Genomic DNA, 7,471 nt, shown 5'->3' with positions numbered 1-7,471 from the left:
ACCAAAATAGTTATGAACTGAGACACTAATCCAACAGTTTTGTGCTAGGTTTGTCTCTGTAAATAACTAGGGTTTCATGATTTGGAAGGTGAAGGCGAACGGCCTTCTCGTGACACATAATTTCAGCATGGTGGGGGCCTAACCAGTCCATGCCAATAATCACATCAAAACTCCTAATGGAAACAGGCACTAAGTCTATTCAGAATACATGTTGATTTAGAGTTAGGGTACATCCGATGTAGACTTCCCCAGTGGATTTGGTCTTCCCATTGGCCATTTCCACCGTAAAGGTTTCATTGAGCTTCTGGGGTTGTTGTTTTAACAAATGTTTAAACTTATTGCTCACAAAACTTCTTTCTACTTCGGTATCAAATAGGATGCATGCATAAGTGTGGTTTAGGAGAAACGTACATGTAACAACAACGGGATCCTGAATTGCTTCTCCCTGACCCATGGTCAGCACCCTTCCTGTTCCTCCATTTCCGGGATTGTTGTTGGGGCATTTTCAATGGAAATGCCCAGTCCTTCCACATCCATAGCAGGTGTGGCTAGGTCCTGCATTGTTGTCGCCATTGTTGGTGTTGTTGTTGTTGCGGTTATTGTTGTTGTTGTTTCCCTGTTGTTGGTTCTGAGGAGGGTAGGTCTTGCAATACCTTGTCGTGTGCCCCTTCCGATTGCAACTGGTGCACTGCATCTCTCTGCATTCTCCATTGTGATGGAGACCGCACTTGTTACACTTAGGAAGATTACCGGAATAAGGTCTAGGAGCACTTGGAGCAGCTGAGGCTGGAGCATGTGGTGTGGATGGAACTTGAGTGGTCGCAGCATTAACTGCCATTGTTTGCTGCTTCTTGGACGATTCGGAGCCTTGACGTCCCTTTCTCTTGTTTTTCTTCCATTTTTTACTATCATTTTCCTTCTTAACCTCAGTCTCCACTGGCTTCTCACTCTTCTTGTTGTTGTGGTCATACAGCTTCTTGGCCAATCTCTTGGCACTGTCGAAAGTTTCAGGATTTGTAGCTATCACGTTTCCTTGGATCGGGGAGGTTAGTCCCCAAATGAATCACTCGATCTTCTTACCTTCTAAGGTGATCATGCCAGGGCACAGCAGAGACAATTCACTAAACCTTGATATGTATGCATCTATATCAGCGTTTCGGATAGTAAGATTCCACAGCTCTTGTTCCATTTTCTGAATTTCAACTCGAGGACAATACCCGGCCATCAACATTTCTTTCATCTCTGTCCATGGCATGGAATTGGCTACGGGAAGTGTCATGGCTTCCACGTGTGCGTTCCACCAAGTGAGCGCTTGGTCAACGAAAGTGCATGCGGTAAACTTCACCTTCATCTCCTCATGGCAATCGCATATCTTGAATACCTATTCTACCTTCTCGATCCATCGTTTTAGGGTGATCATTCCTCCAGCACCGTTAAAGGTTCGTGGTTTAGCGTTGGTGAAGTCTTTGTAGGAACATGTTTTGGTGGGTCCTTGATTCATCCGTTGTTCGAACTTCCAGCCCCTTGTCCGTTGACTCCTCCATTGTTCCCTTGGTGAATTTTTGCAATCGCTGTCGTGACCACAGTAGATACAATTGCTTGGAATGCAGCTGAGTCGACTTCGGGTGGGGTTGGCCCATGGTTTCCGTGAGTGGGTCGTTGAGGCATCTTTTTGTCATGGAACGGAAAGATGTTGAGTGTCTGTGGTTTTTGTGAGGTTGTGATCATATAAACTAGGTGTGTGGCACAAACCTAGGTAATTCTACAATTTAGCATACAATCATGGATATGTAACACATAGCAGATTTTAACGTCACAGTAAAACATGTAAAATCTTTCATTACTATTACCCGCACTTTGATACATGAAAATTTTGCTCGAAAGAGCATACATAAGCGGTACTCGTTTGACAGCATAACGACTCTATGAGTAGTGTACTCACTTAAACATAGAGTCGGGGTACATAACATAGGTCCTAATGACATAGTACTAAAAACTGATATGGCTAATCCTAATCGCGGTGAGATGTGCCCGGGGGTGGTGCTGAGGAAGTGGATGCTCCCTGAAGATGATCCACCTATTGTTCTGCATCCTGGAGTCGGGACTCCCACCTCATCTGCCTCATGTGGAACTCTCGAAGGACGTCTTGTGTCTCCTGCTATGCATGCTCGACCCTAGTCCACATCTGACGTACCTGGTTGGTGGTACTCTGAGTTAGGTTGCTTGTGTTCCGTAATCGTCTCACCATGACTGGAAGGTCTCGATCGGCCGGTCCTCCATCCCTTAGGTCAAAGAACTCGCGTGACATGCCGAATAGGGGTCGTTGTCCCTACTGCCAGCTCCATCTCAAAAGATCAATACCCCAGGGGGGTGTAGGACCAGTGGGGCCCGCCCGGTAAGCGGGCACCCTAATCGGATATGGGGGGTTGATGACTTCGGACTCCGCGTCCGAATCACCCCCTTCGTTGTCGCTGGGTTCCTCCTCGAGGCTCCGTTCATCTTCTTCCTCCTCCTGTTCTTCTACTAGTTCAGGAGGTTCGCCCTCGACTTCTGCCTCCGGTTCCCCATCAGATTCTTCCTCGGGGTCTTCCTCGAGTTCTTCTTCAGGCTCTTCGTCCAACCATCCATTATTCCCATGGTTTGGGAAATAAGGATCCCCGGGGTGGTGAAAACCAGCCATGTTGTCTGCGAGAGTGTATAATTATGCGAATATCATACCTATGCCGCTTTAGTTATTAAATATACTGAATTGGTGTTCTCTTCTTGGGGGATAAAGGGATATGTTTTTAGGTTCCCTAGCTATCACTTCCTCAAGACATGTGATAGTTGTACCTTGGATGGAATATAGTTGATCAGGCTACATCCACTCCTTGATACGACTAAGAACAGGCGTGGCTTAACCGAGATACTAGCATTATCTTGTTTGGTTCGGTATTATGTTCTTTTTCCTAATACAAGCAAGGGTGTTTTTATTGTTATGTTTTACTTGTTTTGTTCAGAGTTGTGTTAGTCCCTCTTTTTGGTTGATAGTTGCATATCAATGAGTGGTTAGATATGCTAGTTCACTATAAACAGAGCTTTGATACCAACCTGTCACACCCCCGAACTAGACGGCGGAAACGTCCGAGGGCTCTTGTGACTTAAATTGAATACCATCACAATGATTATACATGAATCATAACATCATTCATCACCATGCATTGAAATAGTACAACTGATATTGTTTACATCCATTACATTGTTTTAGTCATTACAATTTCATAACATAAACCGTTCGATAGATAATCTAAGCAAAACACCATTGACATAACTTGATACTTATTCTTCGGCTTACCTATTACCTGAGAATACAAGTTATTTTCAAAAACGTCAACATATGAAATGTTGGCAAGTTCATAAGTAATGTTGTAGTAAAATGATTTGGTGTAGTTTGTAAACCCACAAAATCCGATATTTTCTGAAAAGAGTATTTGTTGAAAAAAAAAGTGTGAAGATCCGTAAATATGCTTGTTGATTTTTTAAAACATGTATAGTTGTTGAACTTTGTATACGTCACACAAGTGAAAATGTTGAACTTCCCAGGAAAACCCGATGTTTTCCAAATACGTAAAATGCGTGACTTGTTTATTGTTATACCGATACGCCAAATGTTTTTGATTACCCGGGTGGCGTTGGATTAATTAGGGTTTATGAGTAGTTATAATCACGCATTAGGAAAATGACTAGTTTATAACTACAAATCACGAACGATCCTTGAAGGCGTCAGCCGTTACTACTCACTTAATCCCCCCACCCTGATTACTATTGTTTATCACGCTAAATCTGTTTACTTTGTTTTCTCAAAGCCCAACAATCGAGGAGAAAGGAGGGTACGAAGCCCCCTTTATTACAAGGAGTTATTCAAGGCTATCGGGAATGCGAAAGACACTTGGCCCAACTCGCATTTGACTTCTCGACCTCACTAGCAGTACTAATGGGCCATTAGGGCCCACTAGCACATTATAGCTATTGAAAGTCTTTTTACATGGAATTGGGTCATAGAGGGCCCAATATCACGTAAGAATAATCCCTTTGGGCCCAAAGATCATGTTGATGGGCTAGCAAGGCCCAACAAGCAAGATTTGAAACTTTCAAGCCCAATGTTTATATGTTGACTCATCGTAGTTATCGCGTGTTTAACGAATTTCTTTGGTTTAATGATTTTGTGTTGTTATTGATTCGAGACCGAATCAATTCGTTTGGTAACGATATGTGTTATTGAGAATGTATTTATTTTCCATTTTCGTCGGTAATTCATGGATCTTGTATTTTAATTTGATTGTTTGTAAGTAGAGTTTGACCCTTTTCATTACTCTTCCTTTTATATAAAATAATTTCATTTTGAGTCCTTAAAACACTTTTCTTGACACTTTTGTATGATTTGTTTGATGAAAACAAGATTTTACCCAAAATTTTATTTAATTGACAACTTCAGCCCCTCTAGAATAGTGGTTCTCGGTTAAGGACCCATTTTTCACAACTTTTACAATTTTGGCACGAAATCTAAAAAGTTTGCATTTTTAGTCCTTTCTTATAATAAAAAGCATTTTTGAACCTTATAAACATTTAATTATGCTAATTGCTCCATGTTTTACAGAAAATTTCATTTCCAACCCTCAACTTGTAAAATTTCACATTTTGGGGCTTATTGGGCCGAAAAGCCCAAAATTAGCCCATTAGGTTAAAATTTTACATTTTAATTCCTTAAGAATTTCTAAAAATGAGGAAAATATCTATGGAAATTGTTTTGGACCCTCTTACCCTTCAAGAACCGTGACTTGTTGATTTTTACCCCAAGTTTGTAATTTTGAAAATTTAAGCCTAAAAATGGGTTTTATGTTCAACTATGTATATTCTAACCTTATAAACTATTTTTCTTGACTTTATTAGTGTAAAATAGCTTAAGTTATGTTTATTTCCTTCCTCGTGTCTTAGATCTCGGTTATTACACGCTTTTTGATAACACATTAATCAAAAAACACATGATATCACACATACATGCATCAAATCACACATAGCATACATTTACACATAGATCTACACATTTTCTTGTATTCTCCCCCATAAAACAAATAAAAACCAAAAAGAAGGGGGTATGAAACTCACCTTGAGTTGTGGATCGGTTTTGAAGAAGATTTGGAGAAGTTTGGTGTTATTTTCGGCCCTATCAAGTTCCTTGGATGGATCTCGAACTTAGATGCTTCTAAGGTGCAAGATCATGAGTTTGAATGAATTAACAGATGATTCTTGAATGAAAGGAAATAGCTAGATTGTGGATCTAACATCAACTTACCTTAGATGGTGTGTTTGTGGGTTAAATCTCCTTTAAGGCTTCCTTAATCTCGAAAATATAGAGAGGAGTGGAGAGAGTTTTCTTGATAGAATTGTGAGTGAAATGTGAGTGTGTGTGTGTGCGCTTGGATTCAGCTGAGAGCAAGAGAGAGGGGAGAGAAGAGAGGTTGTTGAGTTGATTTCCATGAAAACATGAGATGGTGCATGGGAAACATGTGGATAAATGTGAGGTGGAATTGGAAAAGTCAACTCTCCTTCTTTGGTTGGGCTTGGGCCAAGAATGGAGGGAAAAAAGGAAAGGATTAGGCCCTTAAATGCCTAAGTACAAATCATAGATAACTTAGATAACTATTGGCCCAAAATAAATCAAGAAATGATTTTTATGGCCCTTTAGGGCTAATTAGGTAAGTTATGGCCCAATGAGTTCCATTAAGGTATTTTATTTCATTCTAGGCCCAATATGGCCCAAAATGTTAAAATAAATAAAAGTGGGTCTAATTGGAGCTCATTCAAGAGTTCTAAGCCCAAGATTGTCCAATTGGAAGCTTATTGGCCCATTGGGCCCAATAAGGAAATCATAGTCCAAAATGGACTTAAACAAGGATTTCTAGGGTTCCTAATTATTTGTTGACTATTTGCAGTGCATGTATGATGTGTTTGATTGAGATTTGGTTGTTAATGAATAAGCATCTTACATTCTTTCCCATTGTTGGTTTACATTTGTTATCGTTGTTCAATGTTTACAAGGCTTCAAATTCCTAGTTGTGACATCATCCCCCCGTTAGAGGGAATTTCGTCTCGAAATTCTTTTGAAAGCTAGATTTGAGAATGCTAGAATAGATGAGGGTACTTTTTCTTCATTTGATCTTCGCGTTCCCACGTGAATTCTGGCCCACGCTTTGCGTTCCACCATACTTTCACGATCGGGATGCGACTTTGCTTAGTACGCTTCACCTCCCTGTCCATAATTTCCACTGGTTCTTCAACAAACAGGAGATTCTCGTTGATTTCAATTTCGTCAAGGGGAATGACGAGAGTTTCATCAGATAGGCACTTCTTTAGATTGGAAACATGGAACACGAGGTGAACACTGCTGAGCTCAGCGGGTAGCTGCACTCTGTACGCCACTAGACCAATTCAGGCAAGAATCTCGAAAGGTCCAATGTGTTGTGGGTTTAGTTTTCTCCGTTTTCCAAAACGGATGACCCCTTTCCAGGGAGAAACTTTTAACAGCACTCAATCCCCGACCTGAAACTCTAAGGGCTTTCGCCGTCTATCAGCGTAGCTCTTTTGTCGGTCTCACGATGCTTGTAGTTGAGCTCTGATTTGAACTATCTTTTCTGTGGTTTCACGTATGATCTCTGGTCCCCGTTAACATCTTGTCTGATGCTAGTTCCCTCGCTAGTTGGGTGTCGCCCACCTCAGCCCAACACAACGGTGATCTACACTTACGTCCATATAGCGCTTCGAAAGGAGTGACTTTGATGATCGAATGGTAATTGTTGTTATACGAGAATTCAACTAAGGGTAAGTGGGTATCCCAGGACTTCCCAAAGTCTATCACGCATGCGCGAAGCATGTCTTCAAGCGTGTGAATGGTTCGTTCTCTTTGACCATCCGTTTGTGGGTGATAAGCAGTGCTCATGTCGAGATGGTTTCCAAGTGCTTTCTGAAGTGATTGCCAGAAACGTGAAGTGAAGCTACTATCTCTATCCGAGATGATAGACACAGGTACTCCGTGAAGCCTCACCATTTATCGAATGTATATTCTTGTCAGTCTCTCCATCTTGTAGGATTCTTTTATTGGATGCACCTAACAACTACAAGGAAGCCATGGCAGGCCCCTAGTCTGCTACATAGAAAGAGGCTATGGACAGCGAGATGCAGTCCATGTATGAAAAATAAGTTTGGAACTTGGTTGATAATGTACCGGGCTGTAAGATAGTCGGGTGCAAATGGATCTTCAAGAAGAAGACCAACATGGATGGGAATGTACACACATATAAGGTGCAACTGGTTACCAAGGGCTTTGCTCAAACTCTGGGAGTTGACTATGATGAGACCTTCTCACCAGTAGCGAAGATTAAGTCTATAAGGGTTATGCTAGCAATAGCTACATTTCATGACTATGAAATATGGC

This window comes from Lactuca saligna, chromosome 8, assembly GCF_052625555.1.
Source record: "Lactuca saligna cultivar CGN05327 chromosome 8, ASM5262555v1, whole genome shotgun sequence".
Lineage (NCBI taxonomy): Eukaryota > Viridiplantae > Streptophyta > Magnoliopsida > Asterales > Asteraceae > Lactuca > Lactuca saligna.
Note: the sequence above shows the minus strand (reverse complement) of the source record.